Here is a 26,058-nt window from a genome sequence, read left to right as displayed (position 1 = left end):
AAGAGGAACTTTACACAACTTATTAGAATGTGATTCAGAGTTTTCATATAATTTATAAAAGCCTTAAAATATACACTTCAAATTTCCCAAAACACATACAGTATCTAGATCAGACTGAAACTGTGGTAGTGGTTTAAATAATTATATTAATTAATTTTAAAACAACACTTACTAAGTCAGAATTACTGCATTGTGCCACACTGGTAGATAAATAACCAAAATCACCAGTTACCTTAAAGATGCACTCTGTAAATTTCCTCATTGAATAACTTTTACAGCTAAAAAATATAATTGTAATTTTTAAAAATATGTACCTAGCATGATGACTCACATAAGATGAAGACTGCAGTCATATCAGTAACCTTAAAAAAGCTGTTTTATTCTACATGGAGAATGTCCCCTTAAGGGGGCTGCCATGTTACGATCACACAACCAGCTGAATACTACTCACTTAATCTCCATAACTGCCCTTTTATTGGATTCTTTCACTCATGGATTAAATTAATTTTGGCTGACTGTGAAAAGTTAATTTCTACAATGGCATCAGTAACTATTGCATGTGAATGATTAGGCAAGCCAAGAACAAACTAATATATATATATATATACACACACATACCGATCAGCCACAACATTAAAACCACCTGCCTAATATTGTGTAGGTCCTCCTCGTGTCACCAAAACAGCTCTGACCTGTCGAGGCATGGACTCCACATGACCTCTGAAGGTGTCCTGTGGTATCTGGCACCAAGACGTTAGCAGCAGATCCTTTAAAGTTGCGAGGTGCCACTGCCACCTAGCAGGGAATACTGTTTCCATGAAGGGGTGTACGTGGTCTGCAACAATCTTTCGGTAGGTGGTAACATCCACATAAATGTCAGGATCCAAGGTTTCCCAGCAGAATATTGCCCAGAGCATCACGCTGCCTCCGCCGGCCTTCTTCCCATGGTGCATCCTGCTGCCATCTCTTCCCTAGGTTAACGACGCACACACAACCGACCGTCCACATGATCTAAAAGAAAATGTGATTCATCAGACCAGACCAACTTCTTCCATTGCTCCAAGGTCCAGTTCTGATGCTCACGTGCCCATTGTATGCACTTTCGGTGGTAGACAGGGGTCAGCATGGGCATTCTGATCGGTCTGCAGCTACGCAGCCCCATACACAGCAAGCTGCGATGCACTGTGTGTTCTGACACCTTTCTATCATGGCCAGCATTAAGTTTTTCAGAGATTTGTGCATCAGTGAGCCTTGGGCACCCATATCCCTGTCATCTGTTTACTGGTTGCCCTTTCTTGGACCACTTTTGGTAGGTACTAACCACTGTAAACCGGGAACACCCCACAAGACCTGCCATTTTGGAGATGCTCTGACCCAGTCATCTATCCATCACAATTTGTCACTTGTCAAAGTTGCTCAGATCCTTACGCTTGCCCATTTTTCCTGCTTCCAACACATGAAATTCAAGGACTGACTGTTCACTTGCTGCCTAATATATCCCACCCCTTGACAGGTGCCATTGTAACGAGATAATAAATGTTATTCACTTCACCTGTCAGTGGTTTTAATGTTGTGGCTGATCAGTGTGTGTTATATATATATATATATATATAGGAAATTACAACAGATCAAAAGTTTGCAAGTTTAATGGGCTTCGTCCTCTCAATCTGATATAAATGCAGACAGTGTGCTGGAAAAGTAAAACCAGTCACAATGGGATCGGGAAGACAACATTTACAAGACCTTAAAGATAAAATAGTTTGCTTTCACAAAGCTGGAGAAGGGTACATGAAAATATCAAAGTGTCTACATTCCATTACCCATTGTGATGACAATGATCCACACAAAAAACTAAGGATTCAAAGCATATAGCTAATAACTTCCTTATAGTCCTTATAAAGCAGTGAACTAAACATTCACATCTCAACAGTCAAGTGCTTATTCCACAGGTCTGGGATGTTTAGTAGGAAAGCTCCTAGGAAGCCTCTGCTAACTTCAAGGCAGCTTGCTTGGAATATGCTAAAGAGTATTTGAATAAGGGAGGTTCCAGTAATGGTGCACGTGGAGTAGACGTCTGTGCAGAGCTCTCCCACTAACCTTTCTGTATTTTAATTTGAAAACCTTGCCGGTTTTGGTCTCCTCAGGCAGTGCCTGATTCATTACTGGCTAGTGACTTTACAAAACACTCAGTATGTCAAAGGGGAAGAGTAAACAAGTTGATAAAGACCGAGATGGTACCCCACAGTCTGTGGCTAGCATCACGCTAGCTGAAATTAGCTAATTTCCCAAAGAACTGAGAGCTTCTCTCGCTGCAAACTTTAAATCATCCGTCGAAACATTGGCAACTAAACTGGACAATATACAGTCCACAGTCTTAGACCTTGGTCAACGCATGGGCTCCCTTGAATCTAACGCAATGGAAGTTGATCAACATTTTGTGCAGCTGGAGTCTGTGTGCTCGGTGCTGCAGAGAGTCAATGAGTCGCTAAAGACTAAATTTGCTGACTTGGAAGGCCGCAGCTGATGCCAGAATATCCGGATAGAGGACTTACCAGAGTCGATCGAAGGTCCGCGTTCAACCATGTTTTTCTCCCAGCTCCTCGTCGATGTTCTGGGTTCTCGGGTTCCCCCCTCGCGTCCCGAACTGGATAGGGCACACCGTAGCATCGCGCCTAAACCTGCTCCAGGACAGAAACAGTGGCCCGTCATCCTGCTTTTCCATCGTTTCCAGGTGAATGTAGAGTCACATGGGGTAACCTCCTTGTGGTCATGATTAGTGGTTCTCGCTCTCAATGGGGCACGTGTTAAGTTGTGCATGGATCGCGGAGAATAGCATGAGCCTCCACATGCGAAGTCTCCGTGGTGTCATGCACAACGAGCCACGTGATATGATGGTTATTGATTGACAGTCTCAGAAGCGGAGAAAACTGAGACTTGTCCTCCACCACCCGGATTGAGGTGAGTAACCGCGCCACCACGAGGACCTACTAAGTAGTGGGAATTGGGCATTCCAAATTGGGAGAAAAGGGGGATTAACTTATTAGTGTTTCATTACTCTGTCACAGGTTTTACTGGAAAATATTTAGCCCAAACGGGGTAATGCACTCTTTTGTTTAGATTGTTCGGTATGTGTTCATTTCTAAGGTATTGAGACCCTCACTATATGGAACACTAAGTGTATAGATTGTTCATTCCATACACATAGCGCTGTTATATTGCTGCTTTTCTGTTTTTATTTAAATGTTTATTTATCTATAAATCATCATGATGGTGCCGCGGATGGCTGCCTTGGTGTGGAGCTCCTCGGTTCTTTTGTTGTTTTTGTTTGTTTGTCGTGTTTAGTAATCTTTTTCCTGTCAGTTTTACCAGAGACGAACTGCTGAACATTCGACAGCATACACCAGACAATCTTTTCCCGGTTTTCAGACGTATTGCTGGACATTTTAGTTGGAGGCGCAGCTCTGCTGTTCAAGAGATGCAGGCGAGGGAGACGAGCCGGTGCGCTGGTCAAACTCCGTCAGCGTGGATTTCTAACAGCGCTTCCGAATATTCACTTAGCGAATCTCTAGTCTCTTCCTAACAAAACGTATGAACTACATCTCCTCACCTGCACAAACAAGGACTTTTCAACCTCTGCTGCCTTGTGCTTCACAGAAGCCTGTCTGAGTGAAGCCATTCCGGACAGCGCGTTACATCTGCCGGGCTTCCAGCTGTTCAGAGCGGATCGTATCGCGACGTTAACAGGGAAAACAAGAGGCGGTGGAACATACTTTTACATCAGTGAAATTTGGTGTACAGATGTAACAACGTTAAAGAGGATGTGCTGTCCTAATTTGGAAGCGCTCTTTATTAACTGTAAGCCTTTCTACTTACCGCGAACAGCTGGCTGTCTGGTGCAGTCAAAACAACATTGAGCTGAACACGCTCAAAACGGTGGAGATCATTGTGGACTTTTGGAGGAACACCCCAACACTGACCCCCCTCACCATTCTAAACAGCACTGTGGCAGCAGTGGAGTCATTCAGGTTCCTGGGCACTACCATCTCACAGGACCTGAAGTGGGAGATCCACATTGACTCCATTGTGAAAAAGGCCCAGCAGAGGTTGTACTTCCTTCGCCAGCTGAGGAAATTCAACCTGCCACAGGCGCTGCTAATCCAGTTCTACTCAGCAGCCATTGAGTCTGTCCTCTGCACTTCAATAACAGTCTGGTTTGGTTCAGCTACGAAATCAGACATCAGAAGACTACAAAGGACAATCCAGACTGCTGAGAGGATTATTGGTTGCCCCCTGCCCCCCCCTTCAAGAACTGTACACTTCCAGAGTGAGGAAAAAGGCTGGTAAAATCACTCTGGACCCCACTCACCCTGCCCACTACCTTTTTGGGGTCTTAATGGGGAGAAAATTGGGTTTCTGTTAGGCTTCAGTGTGGTTTGTTGTGGTTTTTTCTCACTTCTTTGCCTTTTCTTGCCGTGTATATTCCTTGTGTGCTGTACCGGTCAATGGAAGGATTGACATGGGTTTCGCTGTCATAAAGCAAATGTATGTTGCATCCCAAAAACATGCATAAGCCCAGTGGGGTAATAAGGCTTACTAGTTGGAATGACAAAGGGCTGAACTCTCCTTTAAAGTGTAAAAAGGTTATTGATCATCTGAAATATCTGAACACAAAAATTGCATTTATTCAGGAGACTCATCTTAAGCCTTCAGATCACCTTAGAATTCATTGGGGTTGGGTGGATCAGCTTTATCATTCCTCATTTCCTAGCAAATCCTGGGTTGTAGCTATTTTTATTCACAAGTCTGTCTCATTCTCTGTCCATGAGGTCATTTCAGACCCTAACGTGCACTTTGTTATTGCCACTGGCCAGATAAGTAGTATTATTTTAATTTTGGCTAATGTTTATGGCCCCAATTGGGACAATGACGCCTTTTTTCGGAACCTTTTATTCTCCCTCCCAGATTTAAACTCAAGCCAACTAATCTGGATCCTGTCTTAGACCGTTCATCTACCAGGCCCCTTGCACAGTCTAAATCCTCTAAAATCATACATCTGTTTATAGAGCAGTTTTCCTTTTTTTCTTCTGTACATCAATCCTTTTCTCGGATAGATTTCTTTCTCCTTGATAATAAATTGCTTTTTTGGTCAACTCCTGTACATATAACCTATAGTGATTTCCGATCACGCAGCACTGTTGGTAGACATTTCACTACCTGGCAGTTCTGTGACACAATCTCCCTGGCGCTTTAACCCACTATTACTTAAAGACCCTGAATTTGTTAAAGTTATAAACAGCAGCATTGACCTTTTCATCTCCACTAACGTCACTCCTGATATCTCTGCCTTTCTCAGGGGGGAAATAATTTTCTACTCAGCCTATCAAAATAAACTTACCACAGAAAGGACCTCCAATTTATCCAAAACACTTTCCGAACTTCAGTCTAGATGTGCAAGTTCGCCAAGCTCTGAACTTGTCACTAAGCTTCTCACAACTAAGGCAGAATTTGATCTGATAGCCAGAAATGAGGCAATTGGAGCATTACAAAAGTCCCGCTGTGAATATTATGAATTTGCCGATAAAGCAAGTAAACTACTCACACATCAAATCTGGCAATTTTCCTCTTCTCATCATATTACTCAAATAGCTAGCCCTACTGGCCCCACTGTTGACCCTCTTGCAATTAATGATCAGTTCACATATATCTCTCTCTATTCCCCTGCAAACACGGCTGATGAATCCCAGTATGATACATTTTTTCAGTCTTTAGTTATTCCTTGTGTTAACTCGGATACAGCTCTAAAAATAGAAGAGCCTCTTACTCTGGAGGAAATTAAGTCTTCCCTGAGTGAGATGCAAAACGGGAAGTGTCCAGGCCCAGATGACTTTCCTACAGAATTCTTCAAGGCTTTCTCCGTAAACTGTCTCCTCTGTTAGTAAATTTACATTTTCAGTTAGTAAACATTAAACATGTTTAACGAGTCTTTTACTTCTGGTGTTCTCCCCCTCACTTTACGCCAAGCTATTGTTTCTCATCCTGAAAAAGGACAAAGATCCCCTTCTGTGCAGTAACTACCATCCCATTTCCTTGCTCGGTGTCGACGTAAAATTAGCTAAAGTGCTCGCACTCCTGTTTTTAGATCCTGTTTTAGCAACTATTATTTCAACAGATCAAACTGGTTTTACCAAGGACAGGCACTCCTTTTATAACATTAGACGTCTCCTTATCATCCTTTACTCGTCCTCCCCTTCAAGAACTCCAGAGCTGGTCATCTCAATGGACGCAGAAAAGGCGTTTGATAGAGCTGAGTGGCATTACCTGTTTTACACTTTGTAGATATTTGGATTTTTACCCAATTTATTTCATGGGTTAGGCTCCTGTATACTTCTCCTCTAGCTAGTGTACACACAAATAACTGCCATTCCCAGAAATTTCCCCTCAGATGAGGGACGAGGCTAGGATGCCCGCTCTCACCTCTGATGTTTGCCATAGCCATTGAGCCACTTATATGCCGACGACCTTTTGCTATTTGTTTCCGACCCGGACAATTCCATTACCCCTGTGTTAACTCTGCTCACAGACTTTGGTCTTATTTTGGGCTATAAATTGAATCTGCACAAAAGTGAACTGATGCCCATCAATACTGCTGCCATAAAGTATCCTGTATCAGCATTGCTTTTCAAAGCATCTTTGCACAGCTTTAAATATCTGGGTGTCTGTGTAACAAAAACTTTTAAGAGTTGTTCTATAATAACTTCACTCCGCTGGTTAGTAAGTTAGCTAAAGATTTCAAGTGTTGGTCTTTTCTTCCTATGTCTCTGGCCGGTAGGATTAACTACATTAAAATGAATGTACTCCCAAAATTGATATAGCTTTTTCAGTGCCTCCCTATTTTCATCCCAAAGTCTTTTATCACACCCTTGACAGCTCTATCTCTCAGTTTATATGGAACAATAAAACCCCACGGATTCATAAAAGTATCCTGCAAAAAATAAAACAAAAGGGCGGTCTTAGTCTCCCTAATGTTTTATTCTATTACTGGTCAGCAAATATGCGTTCTATGTTGCATTGGCACTACGCGTACAGTTGTGAGACACTCCATTCCTGGCTCCTTATTGAAAACGCTTCTTGCAAGCTCTCTTCCCTACCCTTCTTTGTCTCACAGCCACACTCTCTGCATTGAAATACTCAAATAATGTATTAGTAATAAACAGTCTCAGTCCCAGTTTTGTGCCCCTTTGGACTTCAGGCCACCCCCTTGTCATCTCCTATATACAGGTGCATCTCAATAAATTAGAATGTCGTGGAAAAGTTCATTTATTTCAGTAATTCAACTCAAATTGTGAAACTCGTGTATTAAATAAATTCAATGCACACAGACTGAAGTAGTTTAAGTCTTTGGTTCTTTTAAATGTGATGATTTTGGCTCACATTTAACAAAAACCCACCAATTCACTATCTCAAAAAATTAGAATATGGTGCAAAGGTTTCCTGAGCCTTCAAAATGGTCTCTCAGTTTGGTTCACTAGGCTACACAATCATGGGGAAGACTGCTGATCTGACAGTTGTCCAGAAGACAATCATTGACACCCTTCACAAGGAGGGTTAGCCACAAACATTCATTGCCAAAGAAGCTGGCTGTTCACAGAGTGCTGTATCCAAGCATGTTAACAGAAAGTTAAGTGGAAGGAAAAAGTGTGGAAGAAAAAGATGCACAACCAACCAAGAGAACCGCAGCCTTATGATTGTCAAGCAAAATCGATTCAAGAATTTGGGTGAACTTCACAAGGAATGGACTGAGGCTGGGGTCAAGGCATCAAGAGCCACCACACACAGACATGTCATGGAATTTGGCTACAGTTGTCGTATTCCTCTTGTTAAGTCACTCCTGAACCACAGACAATGTCAGAGGCGTCTTACCTGGGCTAAGGAGAAGAAGAACTGGACTGTTGCCCAGTGGTCCGAAGTCCTCTTTTCAGATGAGAGCAAGTTTTGTATTTCATTTGGAAACCAAGGTCCTAGAGTCTGGAGGAAGGGTGGAGAAGCTCATAACCCAAGTTGCTTGAAGTCCAGTGTTAAGTTTCCACAGTCTGTGATGATTTGGGGTGCAATGTCATCTGCTGGTGTTGGTCCATTGTGTTCTTTGAAAACCAAAGTCACTGCACCCGTTTACCAAGAAATTTTGGAGCATTTCATGCTTCCTTCTGCTGACCAGCTTTTTAAAGATGCTGATTTCATTTTCCAGCAGGATTTGGCACCTGCCCACACTGCCAAAAGCACCAAAAGTTGGTTAAATGACCATGGTGTTGGTGTGCTTGACTGGCCAGCAAACTCACCAGACCTGAACCCCATAGAGAATCTATGGGGTATTGTCAAGAGGAAAATGAGAAACAAGAGACCAAAAAATGCAGATGAGCTGAAGGCCACTGTCAAAGAAACCTGGGCTTCCATACCACCTCAACAGTGCCACAAACTGATCACCTCCATGCCACGCCGAATTGAGGCAGTAATTAAAGCAAAAGGAGCCCCTACCAAGTATTGAGTACATATACAGTAAATGAACATACTTTCCAGAAGGCCAACAATTCACTAAAAATGTTTTTTTATTGGTCTTATGATGTATTCTAATTTTTTGAGATAGTGAATTGGTGGGTTTTTGTTAAATGTGAGCCAAAATCATCACAATTAAAAGAACCAAAGACTTAAACTACTTCAGTCTGTATGCACTGAATTTATTAAATACACGAGTTTCACAATTTGAGTTGAATTACTGAAATAAATGAACTTTTCCACGACATTCTAATTTATTGAGATGCACCTGTACTCCTCCCTCCACCCTGGATGCTGCGTGCGCCTCTTGACTGAAGCATGGGCTTTTTTCCTTTGCTGACCTGTATATTGACGGGACTTTTGGCTGTTTTATCCAGCTAACCCATTCATTCAACATTCCCAATAATCACTTCTTTAGATATCTACAGACATGAGACTTTATGTGTAAACATTTTCCTATTTTCCCTGATAAACCACCATTCTCGAAATAGACACTATCCTTAGTGTCAACCCTTGTTTTAGAGGGTCTATTTTAAGATTATATAGTGATATTTCCTCTCTTTAGTCTTTAACTAATGACTCTCTCCGTATCATTTGGTCCCAAGACCGTAGAACAGAAATAGACTAAGAGACCTGGGAGAAATTCTTAACCGGGTCCACTTCTCTTCTGTTTGTGCTAGACATGGAGTGTTGCAATGTAAGGTTGTTCATAGAGCAAACTGGTCTAAGAGCAGACTGGCTCGTATTAACCTTGCCATCAACCCTGACTGCGATAGGTGTCACTCTGGCCCAGTCATGCTAATCTTCAGTTTTCAACTCTCTCTCAGTCATAATCTCCTCTAATATTCTGCCCTCGCCTATCATTGGCCTGTTTGGTGTCCTGCCCGCTGGTCACTTGCTACCCCATTATTTCATGGACTTTATGCTTTCCTCACATTGCTGGCTAGATGACAAATTTTACTCAATTGGAAAAACCCTCATCCACCATCACATTCTCAATGGATAAAGGATGCCTTGTATTTCATTAGACTCGAAAAAATTATTCCTTCCATCGACCCAACACATCATTCTCTAAAATCTGGAAGCCTTTTCTAGCATATGTACACACCCTGCAACTTGATTTCAGTAGTTTGTATGTTAATGTAATCTTGTGTTGAAGTGGTAAACATTTTTGGCTTGCTGTCCGTATACTGGAGGGCTCGGAGCTCGAGACTCGACTCCTGATTACCCCCTGGACTTATTTAGATAAATAATGAATCTAGAGAATAGGTGGAGATGGGATGGAGGTGGGATGTCAGGAGAGTTGTCACAGGAAGCAGGTAAGCAGCGGCTTATATACTCCTAATCGCAGGCTGTGATTTGTCAGATTAAAATTAACATGCTCCTCCCAAACATCTGTTCATTAACTCAATTTCAGTAGTTATGGTAATGCAATCTTGTGTTGAAGTGGTAAACATATCTGGCCTGCTGTCCGTATACTGGAGGGCTCAGAGCTCAAGACTCGACTCGAGTCCTGATTACCCACCAAAAAAGGTGGTGAAAGATCAGTACCATGACTATGACAGGAAGTATTTAGGACAGCGAGCTGGCAAAAATTCAATTTGGTAAATTGGCTTAGCGGATATTTCTGAAAACTTGTTCTTCCCCCAAAAAAACTATATAGAGGGAGCGCTTTACACATTTGTTTTTGAAGGCGCGTACGATGGCTGGTCGAGAGAGGCTACACTGCGATTTGAACGGGAGACCACCACTCATCATAGAAGTGGATGGGCTCACGGCATTCAAACAGGGAAGGTGAGAATGAGAGTTGGCTTGTGCTGTGTTCGAAAGAGAGTGCTCACGCTGTGATTCAAATGGGAGACTGCTCTAAAGAGAGAGTGGTTTAGCTTGCGGCATTCCAACGGGTAAGCCCAGCATGCATCCGAACCCAGGTCCACTCTGCATCCGAACGGAAAAGCCCACTCAGCGCTTCGAAAGGAAGAGCCCACTATACATGTGAACATAGGTGGGCTCATGCAGAATTTGAATAGGAGGGCTCTTATTGCGATTCGAATGGGAGTACTCTAATTTAAATATAAACTCAGCAAAAACAGAAACGTCCCTTTTTCAGGACACTGTATTTTAAAGATAATTTTGTAAAAATCCAAATAACTTTACAGATCTTTATTGTAAAGGGTTTAAACAATGTTTTCCATGCTTGTTCAATGAACCATAAACAATTAATTAACATGCACCTGTGGAATGGTCATTAAGACACTAATAGCTTACAGACAGTAGGCAATTAAGGTCACAGTTATAAAAACTTAGGACACTAAAGAGACCTTTCTACTGACTCTGAAAAACACCAAAAGAAAGATGCCCAGGGTCCCTGCTCGCGGTCGCGGTTTTGTTGACTCACGTTTATCATTGAAGGAATGAGCGTTACACAGAGGCCTGTACTCTGGAGCGGGATCAGTTTGGAGGTGGAGGGTCCATCATTGTCTGGTGCGGTGTGTCACAGCAACATCAGACTGTGCTTGTTGTCATTGCAGGCAATCTCAATGCTATGCATTCCAGGGAAGACATTCTCCTCCCTCATGTGGTACCCTTCCTGCAGGCTCATCCTGACATGACCCTCAAGCATGACAATGCCACTAGCCATACTGCTCGTTCTCTGCATGATTTCCTGCAAGACAGGAATGTCAGTGTTCTGCCATGGCCAGCAAAGAGCCCGGATCTCAATCCCATTGAGCACGTCTGGGAACTGTTGGATCGGAGGGTGTGGGCTAGGGCCATTCCCCCCAGAAATGTCTGGGAACTTGCAAGTGCCTTGGTGGAAGAGCAGGGTAACTTCTCACAGCAAGAACTGGCAAATCTGTTGCAGTCCATGAGGAGGAGATGCACTGCAGTAGTTAATGCAGCTGGTGGCCACACCAGATACTGACCTGATACCCCTTTGTTCAGGGACACATTATTCAATTTCTGTTAGTCACATGTCTGTGAAACTTGTTCAGTTTATGTCTTAGTTGTTGAATCTTTTTATGTTCATACAAATATTTACATGTTAAGTTTGCTGAAAAAAAAGCAGTTGAAAATGAGAGGACTTTTCTTTTTTTGCTGAGTTTATATACATATATATACACACATATAAGCACACACACGCATGTACATATACGTACGCACACCTGCGCACATACATGCATACACGTACACATATGCGTGCGTGCATGTAGGATGTATCGAGAAGACGGTGGGTGGTGACATGAGTGTAGAGACAGGTGATACTGATAGGGGGATTAGCTGATTAGTGATTGATGAGCTTTCCTGATGTGGAAATGATTGGATCTTGTGTAGCTGTGATATGTGTCTGAGGACCAGCGACCGAGAGATTGAATTTGTTGTTTGGCCAGGATGCCAGATTGGAGGAGGACTGATTTGAGGTGCTTTCTGAACCAGAATCTTGAAGCTGCGTGGTTATCATCATTGGCGAATAGCTGATCAAGAGGGGACTTAGATTGGTAAGGTTGGATGGGGGTGTACAAGTTGAAAATGTAAATCGAATGCCCCTTTTAACTTGATCTGTTTGCTTTGTTTACTGAAGAGTCTGATTGTTTTGTTTGTCTATAATTTGCAGGTCTGTGAAGGTGGGATGAATGTTGGGATCACAATGCGAACTGTGTATTGATAGTGATTTCTGAGCAATGCATAAAGTTGAAAAGGCTAGGATAAACATTGCATCGAGTGTGCAAGCTGTGTTTACTGAATGGTAAACAAGGCGGAGGGTGGTTAGGCATTTGTTAAGATATCGATGATTAGAGGCATTCTGGTGCCTAAGCGTTTAATGAGCAGAAAAAATTTGGGGGTTATTGATTGCTGGGGTGGACTTGCTGAATACAATTTATGGAAAAAGACTCCACTCAGATAGCCTTTGGTGGTATCTGGTTAAATGCCTTTGAATTGGTTTATGAATGGTGAAATGGATAATAGAACCATTGTTAAAGGAATAGTTCACCCAAAAATGAACACTTGCTGACAATTTACTCACCCTCAGGCCATCCAAGATGTATCTGAGTTTCTTTCTTCATCAAAACAGAATTTAAGACTTTTAGGATTTCATTTCAGGCCTCCTCCTCTAAACAATACAAGTGAATGTACTCCATTTATTGACGGTCCAAAATGCATATTTAGGGTGCATCAAAATAATACACACGACTCCAGTCGACAAATAAAGTTCTTCTGAATGCAAACAAGTGATAATTTTGAGAAACAAAACAATACTTATATACTTTTTAACAACAAATGTTCACTTCCGTACATCTCTGTGATGTGCACTCATGAGAGGGATGACGTAAGCTCGTTGGTAAGGTCATGCATCACATGGAGGAGGAGTCAGGAAGCGCATCATGGTGGAAAGTTTAGATTGTAGGACCTGTGAACGGCCGTCGGGAGTTGTACCATAGGTATACTGTCAGATCGGCTGCCTTGCGGAGGTAGCCTCACTCAATAGTCTACCCAGAGACGGGGAAATATTGTGCTTTGAAAAAACAGGAGGTGGTGGTGACCGCCATCTCCTTTAATGCTCGTTGCAGCTGCTGAGAAGCGAAGACAAAGGGCTTCAGTGGAAGCATGGTAAAACGCTGTTGCGGCTGTAGCGTAAGTGGGCCTCCTGCGGGAGCAGAGTTTAGAGTACTGTTGCCACAGTGGATTGAATATTTGGAGGCATGGTAAAGGGGCTCCTGTGGGAGCACTGCAGTGTTTATATTGCTGTAGATGCACATATATAAATTTATGGAACTTAAGAATTGAAAGTGCCTGTGGAGAAAACAGAAATAACTCGCCGTACACACATTTGGCATGGGCGGGGCACTGTTATGGCAGTGTCAGGTGGTGGGGCACTGTTGCTGTGGTATCAAGTAGGGCACAAATGACTTTTAGATTTATCAACACCTGTAAGGGAAGCAAAGGTTGGTTTGTATTTACTTGTAGGGGGAGCAAATGGTTAGTTAGGAATACGTAAATGTATTACCTTTATATACGTCTGTAAGGGAAGCAAAAGGTTAGTTAAGAATACAGCTTTATTATGTTTGTCATGGCGGGGCACTACTGTGGCAATATCAAAAGCCGAAAGGGGTGCTGTTGTGGCATTATCTAGAGTATGCGGGTGATGCTTTGGCAGTATTGAGCATGGGCGGGCGCTGCGGCACATTATCTGGTGGGGCACTGCAGCTGCAGTATCAAGTGGGGCACATATGGTTTTATTACATTTATGCATGCCTATAAGGAAACAAAATTTATTTTGAAGGTTATATCAAGCTCTATCTATTGTTGGGATCGTTTTAACCATGAGCGAAGAAAATGCCAATGCGAAGGTTAACGGGAAATGCTAAAAGGCTCTTAAGATTACTGCACCACCAATGCGCTTGAATGGGAGAGCTCATACTGCATTCGAACAGGAAAACCGTATTGCGTAGGTTCACGCTGCATCCAAACGGAAGAGCCCACCCTGCATTCGAAAGGTGGGTGGCGCCGAGTAGAGAACCTTGCCGAATTGTGATTTGTGATGTGTGTGTATATATATTTATGAGCTACACCCCTAGACTTTTGATGAGAGGAAAAGAGGCTCATGAATGCGGTGCTTGGACAGTGCATTTGTGCTGTTTGCAGGAATGACGCCGAAGTTGTGGCACCTGTACGGCACGTTTGTGCTACTTTGCGGTGTCGGAGGCATTTGTCGTATGGCCCAAGAAGACGCCACGGTTGTGGCACCTGTACAGCCCATTTGTGCTGCTTAGGGATGATTTGAGCCAATGGTAGGAGCACCGCAGTTGTGCTTTCTAGCAGCTTAAATGTTTGCCGTCTTTGACTCCTTGGAAGGTAACGATGAAGTCTTGAAGTGATACCTAGATAGTGAAAGCAAGAGGAAAACCTGTGAACAATCCTCGTGGAAGGGATATTAGATGGGCTCTCGTAGAGACCCGCTAGAAGTAATATTGGTGAAACCCTTGCGGATGGCACAATTTCAAGCGTTTCTGTAGAAACAACAAAATATTCATATTTAGGTAAAACTTACATTTCACAACCCTAAGAAATCTGTGAAAAGTTAGATCCATGGCCACTGGAGTGTGGGCTGCACTTGCACCGGTAGAGGGGTAACCTTAGGCTGCTAATGCTTATTTGAAGGGAAAGCATAAGTCTAGATAGAAGAGAAAATAAATATTAGTAACATTTAGAAACAATGTGACCAACAGCATAAATGATCTAGGAATAAAGAGAGCTACAGCTCTGCAATGCAAACAGAAATGCAGGAGAAATGTGCTGGGAAATACATCTTAATAAACAATGTGAAAAAAACAGCATAAAATGATCTGAGAAATAAAAGAACTTTGGCTCTGTACTGCATATTGATATGCAGGAGAAATGGACTTGCAATCTTTATTGAAGGATTCACTTGTGGTCATTCGCTCCTTAAGAGTATGACTGCCACCTGCTGTACAATATATGTCTTGCATAGGAAATGCATCACATAGCAATAGGTGTGAACAGCATTAAATGATCTAGGAATAAAGAGAGTTGCAGCTCTACAGTGCATACAGAAATGCATGAGAAACTGATTTTATTTTACTTGTGTGAAGCGTTTGTCCTGACGGGTGGAGGGAAAGTCATGTTATAGTGTAGAAATGAGCGGAAGTTTGTAGCAGCGCTTGCTTCGTGTTATCGGGGCTGTGCGGCGGGACGAGCTCGAATGCTGAGAGGAGGCGAGACACGTTGCAGGATGATTATGAATGAGTTGGGACGCAATGCGTGATTCACCTCTTGCAGAGCCGAATTCAGCTCATGTCTTTTTGGTCAGAGGCTGTGTATAACTGCAGTGGGGCTGTGGAATGTTCAGAGAGAGTGCTGCGTGGCAGCGAGCTGGCGCTAAAATGTCTGCATTGGTTTGGAAAGAAGTTGTAATTAGAGTATCGGTCGATTGGAAGGAGTTCGCTATTGCATGAATGCCACTGTGTTCAGAAAGGAATAAATCATGCTCCGAAGGGTACTTTGGAGGGAGAAACATGATATTCATGTTAGAAGATGACGAACAATCGCTGAATAGAGCACGCCCTAAACGAGCTGCGCGGTGAGATAATAAGGCTGACAGGAATCACCTGTGCAGAAGAACCAGATTAAAAAACGCTGGTGGGGTTGAAATGGTTCATCTTTGTTTCTCTCGATTTCGAATAATAATGGAACTGTAATGGAACTCGAATGGCATGAAGCCGGAACGACGCCCTTTCGCGGAGGCAATGGACCATTCCGGGTGGAAAGTTTAGATAAGAGAACATATGAGCAGTCGTGGAGAGCTGTTTCACATGTAAACAGAGTTTGCGAGTTTGCAGAAGCAACTTCATGCTATGAACTGCTTTGGCGAATGGAGCATAGAAATAAAGACAGTAAAAAAATATAACACTTAATGTGGTAGCCGTCAATACTGCAAAAAACAAATGAGCTGCTGTGGCAGCTTCTGTTGGATAACGTTGGATAAAGATTGTTTGGATGAAAGAGCTGTTCTGATAAAGGCGAATGCTTTGCAGCGAAGTTGCATCCGATGATCCGACTGCCTGGGTCTGTTCGTGGGTAATGGGCAGGGCTGAATGCCGGAAAGACTGTCATGTCAAGAGAGTTGTCACAGGAAGCAGATAAGCAGTGGCTTATATACTCCTACTCGCGGGCTGTGATTTGTCAGATTAAAATTAACATGCTCCTCCCGAAGTCTGTTAATTAATTTTGCTGATTAACCTTCCCCCACCCCAGGCACAGAATGCTTTGCTGCTACATCATCATCGGGACAATATGTTGCATAGTGCACCTACAGATTTGTTTAGCTGTGTTTGTACAGTGAAATATTTAGTATCATGTACTAATCTGATTATATATTTATATTTTTTTAATTATTATTATTACCATTGTCTCCCTTTTGTTCAATTTTTTGTTTTTTATTTATTTATTTTAATTTTAATTTATACATTTATTTATTTATTTTTTCCTGTTTTCCACCCTGTATGTATCATAAAAATTATAAATAAATCATAATAAAAAGAGTATTTGTATAAACCAGTTTCATTCTTGGATAATATTTGCATGGTCATATTAAACAAAAGTATTTTTTTTTTAATTGTATGGCCATAATCAGCAACAGTGTTTGGTAAACAAAGAACACTGCAGCACAGCGGAGGTTCATTGATGTTCGGAGGTGTGTATGTCTTCTTCGGGTACTGAAGCTCTGGAGAAGGTGGAAGGCCATATGAATGCAATCCAGCATCGAGAGGTATTGGTAAAAGGCCTCCCACATCCCACCTTCAGTCGCTAAAGATGAAGCATGGGTTGATTAACAAGGCAATGATCCCAAACACAAGGCAATGTCAACTGAAAAATGGTTTAAGGAGAAAAGAGTCGAGGTATTACTATGCTCTGAGGTCTCCTGACTTAAATATTGTTGAAAATCTTTTCAAAATAAGATTACAATAAAAAAATCAATTAAATCAAATAAATAAAAATTGAAAACAAATCTTTGTGTTTTCTGTGCTCGCTGAGACTGCGCCATTATTTTAAAAAAAAATTCCTACGTCGGCCTTTGATTATGGTATAATACAGGGGTACTCAATAGGCCGACGTGGGAAAAAATATTTAAATAATGGTCTCCTGCATTTGCACAGAAAACACACATAAAAATGTGTTTTCAATTGTAATTTATTTTATTGAAAGTTTTATTTATTGTAATCTTATTTTGAAAATATTTTCAATAATCATCAAACACTAATCAAATGATGGAGAAGAGCCTTATTACCTGGCATACATCCAGGTGCGCGTGTAGTCAAGTGCACTTTTGGCATGTTTAAGAGATGATTTAGGTGTCTGGATCACAGGGTGTGTAAAATACAGTGGTCTATGCCATCCTGCACTATATAGTGCTCCGTATCGGTCTGCAAGATCAAAATTGCATGCGCAAATTGCGTTCAGCAGCAATTTGGTGGGTGCGTTTGTGCTGTTGCCTGATCTGCATTATTCCTTTAGTGAATAGGGCACTAAACGAGTGCATTAAAAACAAGTACAGTTCATTCTTGGTGAATGTGCCCCAAAGTTTGTAATGGAAGCACCTTGTTTGTACACCTCATGAACATGATTTTATAAAATGTGTTAACAAATTGTTAATAATTATGGAGATTGAAAAACCTAGTCTCGCATAGCCTTTGACTAAAATGGCATTAGGTCTGGGGCTCATTGAAGCTTAAACTAGCCAAGAACCCCTTACTCAGACATTACGTGCCATTTTTTCTAAATGGCACGTAATGACAAAACCTAATTATGCAGATCAGGCAACGGCGCAAACACGGCCACAAAAACGCTGCTGAATGTAATTCGCATGCACAATTTTGATCATGCAGGCCGATACGGAGCATACATAGTGCAGGATGCCGCAGACCACTGTATTTTACACACCCTGCCGGTGTCATGCCGAATTTTGACTCCCTATATCCTTATGTTTAGGGGTAGGTGTAGGGATGGGCTTTAATGGTAGGGACCAATTATGGTTAGGGTTAGGGGTGGGGGTAGGGATGAGCTTTAGGGATAAGGGACAATCACATAGTGGGGAGTCAGAATCTGGCAGGGAGTCAAATCTTGGCAACAAAAAAGTGATGCTGTAAAGCATCTCTCTTAAACATGCCAAAAGTGCACTTGACTACATGCGCATCTGGATATATGCCAGGTGAAAACTCTCTTCTCCATCATTTAATTAGTGTTTGATGAATCACTGCTGATATGATTTGTTGAAAATCTTCAGAAACATCCATTTTAAACATTGGCGTAGAACTGGGGGGACGCTGTGAAGGGGGTTATTTGTCCCCCCAATCATGCATTTGTCCTTGTTTATATATTTTTTTTTATCAACGCTGAAAATAATTTAGGATGAGATACCTGGCAATTGTGAGACTGTGAGTCTGTCATAATCGGACAAAAAACTGAAGTCATGTCTCCGTTGTACAAATTGATATCGCCCAACAAATGTCACGCAATCCCCCTCTAGTATAGACGGTGGCGTCACGGGTGGTGGTACTTGTTACTTTTCTCAGCACTGGCTAGGATGGGCCAATCACAGTCGTTTATTATTACTGGATGAGGATTTTTAAGAATGCCTTTCTAGATAATGCTGAGGCGACTTTCCATTCACAGGTATGAATCCTTTCAACTATCAATTTTTATAATATAAAATGTCTCCAATGAGATATAAAACACTCTGAGATTTAAATGCAAAATAGCATGTTGAAGTTGCAGATACGTGTTGCCTGTTACTTTTCTCAGCGCTGGCTAGGAATGGGCCAATCAAGAATGGACCAATCGTTTGTTGTTACTGGATGAGGATTTTTGAAAATGCTTTTATAGATAATGCTGAGGCGGATTTCCATTCACAGGTATAAATCCTTGGAATTATCAGTTTTTATTAAAAATAACTATTCAGTGTAAAATGTCTCCAAAGGGATATAAAACGTTCTGAGATAAATGCGGATGCATGGAGGATTTGGTTTTCAGAGCGTCAAGTGCCCCCTGCAGGAATAAAACTTTGTGTCTCACAAGACACAGTCAGTGGCTGACAACATGTGCAATTTCGGTCTGTAGGACTGTTATCCACACAAAACTTTTATATGAATGAAATATATCCATTGAGTCATACGTGGAGTCAGTGAAGATGTTAAAGATTCCCATAGAAATGCTCAGTTGTTTTTTTCAGGTTGAGGAAAGCAGACAGGCATTTCAGATGAGCTGGTAAGAATTGTAACTTTTTGAAATAGTTAATATTTTTCTAAGGCGTGAGGTGGGATGCAAGGCATGGTGCGAGCACTGCGATCATCTGCGATCGTCTGTGTTCCGTGACTGCTATCGGGTCCTTAAAATAAAGTATACCATGCGAGGAATGGCAGCTGGTGGACTTTCTGGTGCCCCCTAGGGTAAGATTGTGCCCCCCTGGGGGATTGGTGCCCTGCGCAGACTACAAAATATGCGTATAGGGAGTGGTGGTACTGGGTTCCCTTATATACATAGGGGACTGGATTTCCTATGCTCATTTTCAGCGTTCACTATCTTCTGGAAAATTTTAATGCTCATTTCATTAAATTTGCTCAAATTTAGCAGTTTTTCCTTGCTAAAACTAAATAGTGTTTATAAATGTAATTATTAGGCAAGTAAATTAATGTAGGAGTAGACTATGAAGAATATGTGACATGTAAATTGCAAGATGATGTGATGCTTCTTAAGGAGGGAGGGTGTGTGAGCGCATCATATTCTTGGAGAACAAGCAGGAATGACTTGCATGAATAGTGATCATCCTGTGAGATTTTTCTTTGAATATAAAACAGTCAAATATGTGGTTGCGCAGAATAAGAAAATTGGAATGTTATACAGAATGTTTCAGCTCATCATCATTGGATATCTAATCGGGTAAGAGCAATTATTTAATTTGTTCAAACCTCATTGTGGCTTTAGCTTAAGGTTAAAAACATCTTATGTCAGCTATGAAACAAAAAAGATTAATACATTTGGAGACATTAAAAAGGACACTTTGTATAGATAGAGATTATTAAACTCTTTCAGAGACTGTCAGAATAAACCTCTAGTCTAATATCTTCTCTTGTTTTAATGTCTCTTTTTAAGACTTTACTGGTTCGATTGCAAATGTTTTAACTTGGTATTATCCAAACAGCTGGGTATTTGTTAGGAATAAACGCTACCAGGTAACAGATGAAACTATTTTGAGTTCTGTGGCAACTAAAGTTAAAGGAGTTGCACTCATCAACACAACAGGATATGAGCTCTGGGGGCCCGAAGACTATGTTATCCCACAACAGGTGAGTTACAACATGACCAAGGGACTTTAAAAGTAGGCTTAGATTTGTCCAGAAAAACTTTATAAAAGCCAAATACAAATTCCCATATATGTTAGATTTAAACCTTTAGAGTGACACTCTGTGTGCATATATCATAAAATATCAAAATGTCTTTTTGATTAACTTTGTTTCCAGGGTGAAAATAGTCTTTTTATAACAACCAATTTTATAGAGACCAGAAACCAAAGATTAGGCAACTGTTCAGAGGTAAGACAAACCTCTTTTTTAACTGTTAATTTGTCCTTACATCAGTTATTAATAAGCCTGTAAGATGATACAATAGGCAGTAAAAAAAAAATAAAAAAAAATATCCCAAACACATTAAGCTTCATAAACTGACATAATATTCCACAAAAATCCTTATTATAACTGTTTCTGCTTACTTTGAATGGTATTGCTGATTGGTATTCTATTCTGTTCCTTTACTCTGTGGGTTTAGTTTCAAATAGCCCCTTTTTCCAAGCAATTACTAATGGCTCGTCACACCCTGTTTGCTCTCTAGCTCATCATTATGTTCCATTAAGAGTGTAAGAGCATTACAGTTGCTTGGTATAAACTGGTGTGCAATACCTTATAGGTATCATATTAGGGAATCTCGGGGGTTTTATTTGCCATTACAATGTCAGTTAGCGATTGTTTTGATCGTTTAGTTTCTCGAAGAAACAGTTTACAGTCTTACAACTTTTGACAGAGAAGCCAAGCACAACTAAATTATAAAGGTAAGGGTTTGTGTGCTTGAGGTTTATGTTTACTGCTAATAACGTGTACAATATGTCATGTTTAGAATCCTAAGGTACTGGATGGCATTTGCACTCAGAATGAAGACTGTACACAGGGAAAGGCTGTTGTGGCTGGCAATGGTATGAATATAAACAAAGAACTTAATTTTATGTAAAGCCTGTATAGAGTTGTATAGAGTTGTTCACCATGCTACATATAATAGAATATTTCTGCTGTTCAGAAATTTGCTGTTTTTTTTTTTTTAAAAAGTATGTAACAAATGAGTGATTTATTCTCCTTAGGAATTAAGACAGGCATATGTTTGAAAAACAAAGACAATTCAAGGACTTGTGAAATTTATGGCTGGTGTCCCGTTGAAACAAGCCAACCACCAGAGTAAGATGATTTTTGTTCACTCTGAAAGGTGCTGTAAATGAGTTCAGCCATTTTGTTGATTTAGAGGTCACACAGAGTGACATTCTTTGAAAAAAATAGTAATTTTATTATATTTCCTGAAGACCACTTATCATGTTAGTAAGTTTTTGGGGGTTTTGGGGGGGTTTTCTTACACCAAAGTCATAATTTAGTCATATTTTCCACCCTGTCTCTGGCCTTCTGTCTGAAATGCTCGGTTTTAAGCTGTCTGGCCCTTTAAGACTTCAACGTAAATGCCCACTGTGATTAGCTAACATCGTGTAGCCCTTTTAATACAGGCATGTTTGAAATTCAATCCTAAGAAAATGAACAAACTCCTCACAACATTGTAAAACTATATTTCAGGGTTAACACGTAAAAACACATTTCATTTGAATGTGTCAAACTGTTAACTCAAGCACAGCATAAACGATCAAACAGTCATGACATTTAAGAACATTTGTGAATAAAATTGGTTACTTACGGTTTTTCGTGCAATAGTCCAATTTTAACTACCCCATCTTTCAATAACAATTCCTTTGCAAAACTTGAATCATATTGTGACTGTTCCACAAGCAATCCACTCTGAAATCTTCTGAATATGCAAATGTTATACTATCCACAGTGATGTTGGGTGCTTCAACAGGCCAAAGCAGAGACGCTGGTCTTCACATCTCACATTTTCCCGGTTTGTTTACACACAGAACGGCGTGTGTTTCTCCCAGTCAGTCACAGCAGCAGAATGAGACATGTTTTGGAAAGTTCTGCTTGTTCCACTCTTGAAACTTGGTGCAAAAATCGCTGGAAATGCATCAAAATGATCAAAGACATCCAATGAGTGCATGTTTACAAAAGACCAACAATTAAAAATAGAACAGATGAGTGCAAAAATGGTCCAGGATGCCTTCAAAACAGCATAACAGCAAGACAGCACTGTTAGGGTTTCTGGAAGGAGGACTCAAGAGCAGAGGTTTTTTTAGTTGGAGAGGAGGGTAAGGGGCTGAACTTGAGCAATGGCTGGCTTAGGCCTGGGGGGACTGGAAGAAGGACTGGGCCCAGAGGAGACTTGACTCTGACCCAATTAGCGGATGGAGCCCGATGAATAGACCAGACCAGAATGATGGATGGACCAGATTTGGATGAAGATAGGACCAGGAAAGCGCTCATGCCGGAACCAGACAGAAAACCAAACCAGTGGCCCACTACAGGAGAACCGACAGATGGGAGAGAGCCACAAGGAAGCCCAGGGAGAACAGGAGGGCTGGTGGCTGACAAATCAGGACCAAAGAACAGGGGTGAGGAGTGAATGCTAATCCGGAGTCTGTCTGTGAAACACTAAGAAGAAATTGTCAGAGATCGGTGGAGAAAACACTGAAAACACACAAGAGTAGAGCACTAGAGGCTGTAGAAGCTTGGAGAACCAAAACAAACTGGCACAAGATAGCAAACACAGGGAGTTACAGTAGAGGGAGAGAGGTGATTAACAGAATGGAAACAGCTGCAGTAGATCACTGATAATGAGTGCCATGAGCTGAGGCAGGTAATTAACAAAATGGCAGACACATAAGGGAGGGAGAAGCACGACACACACACACACACAGAGCGTACTTACTGGCTGATCAGCCCATAACCCCAACAACCACAGCTGAATGAAACAAAATGGGGAATCCCTTTTAGAGTTATAACTTGATGCTGCATCTTTTAAAAGTGATGCGAGATGTATGATAACGGTCAAATCCGTGCACATTTATGTAAAAAAAACATTTAAATCCAGACAGGCACATGAAGGTGTCCTGTGTAAGTCCACTTTGGATGAATTGCCCATGACAGGCCCATCTCTCTCCTCTTCACTTGTGTGACTGACTGAGCACCAGTGGGTGGGGCCAAGGGTACAATGATGAAAAAATAGGAGTTGATATCTTGCTGAAGAGGCTGTCATATGCAGATGTATTTGGTCCCTGTGACGTCACAAGTTCCACAAATTCCAAACGAGCCACTTTTGCAGCTTGGTTTATATAAATGCTTTTTTTATATTGAGGAAGTTTTCAGTTCTGAAACTTACAGTATGTTTTTATTGTACAATGACCTCTTATATGTCAAAAGATCAAGGGAAATGTTAATCCTCATGTCATGACCCCTTTAACCCAGACCAAAGTCCCTTTCAAGGCAAGTCAGTTAGGAGCTATTTTCTATGTAAACAAGCAGCATAAAAGTACAGCAATCAAGCTGAATAACAATCAGTGAAAATATTTAAAATCAGCAGTAAAATCTGACAACAATGGTATCATAAATTATGCTTCTTTAGCTCAGATCACGCAACCCCCCCCCCCCCCCCAGGTTGGTTCAGCTATGCATATGTGCCTTCTCGAGTTGAATGGCAGGCAATGTCTGTATCTAAGAGGTGATTGGCACTTTCACCTGTGAGGCGGGACTTCATTTTCTACATCCATTGCACATTCCATTTTCTAACATTCATTTTAATAATAGTGGTCTCTGGCCAGATTTAGTCACTGAATTGGACTGCCCCATCCCTTCTACCACACGCCCTCTCTAAAACCTGATTAACCTAGTTCTCTGATTTACTGAAAAAAAAGGGCGTGCCACTCCCCTGATGCTTTTTTGCTGTTTATAGGTCTTAGGTGAATGGAAGCCTGTTTCTGCTACATGAAAAAAAGTGCTTTGGTAAGACATAATTCATATTAATGAGATTAATACGTCATAATTGTTAGATTCAAAGTCATAATTTTGAGATAAAAAGTAACAATTATGAGATAGTAAGTCATTATTATGAGATAAAGGGCTTCATGACTGCACTTGGCATAGTGCAACATGCAACGACCATGTGCTGAGTCTTATCCAGTTTTCATGAGACTGCTAAATTGTGCCAGCGCAAAGAGCAAGTGGGTGTGGGTGGGAGTGTTTGCGCTACTGTGGGTGTAAGCACGCAAACCCTGGGTGTATGCACGCAAACTAAATGAAGTGTCGCAAATCACAATTTCCTATTTTCCTGAGAAATAGGTCATTGCATTAAGACATCTGAGAACCACCTTTATTCATGGTGCAAAGTCTAAACTCAGTTTCTGCATTTAGAGTTTGGGGATTCCACCAGCAACAGATGATATTAAAAAACTATAGAAATATACAAGCTATGATTTGTGTATCAGTAGATCAATAAGATTAATTACAGTATACTTACATTCTTTATAATTAAATGCAGTCTACATCCAATTAGTCCTGACAAGCACAACATTGGCCCCATTTACTTACATTGTAAGTGCCTCACTGTAACCCAGATTTTGTATTTATTTTTTTAAAAAGGAGGGACGAGTTGAAATTTCTTTTGTTGTGGTAATCAGTATTATGCCAGAAATGCTGTAGGTTGAGCTGAACCCGGAACACTTTACTTTAAAGTGCAAAAGAACATAAGACACAAATGGTTCATATTTCTATTATTTTAATGCATTGCATACAACCCATTGCCCAAATTCTTATGAATGTGCTGTCTTCATTTATATCGGTGTTGCTTGACAGGGAGTGGAATATATAATAGGCACAATAACCAGAGAAGAACCTCAGAATTAAATTGCAACAAACTTTTTCGCCAAGACTAACGCCTACGAAAATACATGCATGAAAATACCCAAACTTCATGGCCATGGCCATATGTATAATTTAAGCATAGTGCAGCGCTTAGCAGTAGCACTCTTAAAATAGGTCCCACTATCTCATAAATTATTTTTTGTCATATTAATGATTTCGTATCTCATATTTAAGACTTAAAATCTCACAATTATGTCTTACTTTCTGATAATTTTTATCTCATAATTCTGACTTTCCAAAAAAAAAAAAAAAAATGTAATGTGGCATAATTAGGCTTCCATTGTGCCTAGCGCTGTCACAGAGAGTGGTGTGATTTCTCAGGACACATATTTCAGTTATATCTATCAGTTAATAGGGACATTTTATGTTATAAAAGGCTTACAGCTCTTTTCAAGTTCTGTTAAAAAGCTCAGCCCAGACAGTGCTCAGTGACAAATGCAAGCAAAGTGATCAGTGATGAAATGTAATCCATAATAGTGATGAAATAATATTGTAATCCAACGTATAATGTTTATTTATGAGTGAAATGTTCTTTGAATAGGTTAGCTTTGTCCAGAGCAATCAAGGATTTGACTCTAACTCAATAAATAATCTCAATGCACTGCCTAACCTTGACTTTTTTTTTTATTGGAAAGAGAGCCCTTGCTGAAAGCTGAAGACTTCACCTTGTACATAAAGAACTTCATCAGATTTTCCAACTTTGACTTCTTCAAGTAAGAAATTTACTCTATGTAAGAAACAAGTATATAAAACAATTCACTGGATATAACACTGTATTAGCAATATGCCATTCTAACACTACTCTGCATGCCTAGAATGTTTTTTTGTTTTGTTTTTTACCTCAGATCAAATGTTGACAATATCAGTGCAGCAT

The 26,058-nt window shown here is 40.9% G+C and overlaps 1 protein-coding gene across 2 annotated transcripts in view; it reads right to left on the bottom strand.

Moving 5' to 3' along the window:
• Window positions 1–26,058, bottom strand: part of LOC127421975 (protein FAM222B-like) — a 108,112-nt gene that overhangs the window by 48,879 nt on the left and 33,175 nt on the right. The gene's annotated exons all lie outside the window — the stretch shown is intronic.

The sequence above is a fragment of the Myxocyprinus asiaticus genome, chromosome 31 (genome assembly GCF_019703515.2).
Source record: "Myxocyprinus asiaticus isolate MX2 ecotype Aquarium Trade chromosome 31, UBuf_Myxa_2, whole genome shotgun sequence".
Lineage (NCBI taxonomy): Eukaryota > Metazoa > Chordata > Actinopteri > Cypriniformes > Catostomidae > Myxocyprinus > Myxocyprinus asiaticus.
The sequence above is the reverse complement of the archived record's forward strand: the minus strand, read 5'-3'. Positions and strand labels throughout refer to the sequence as shown.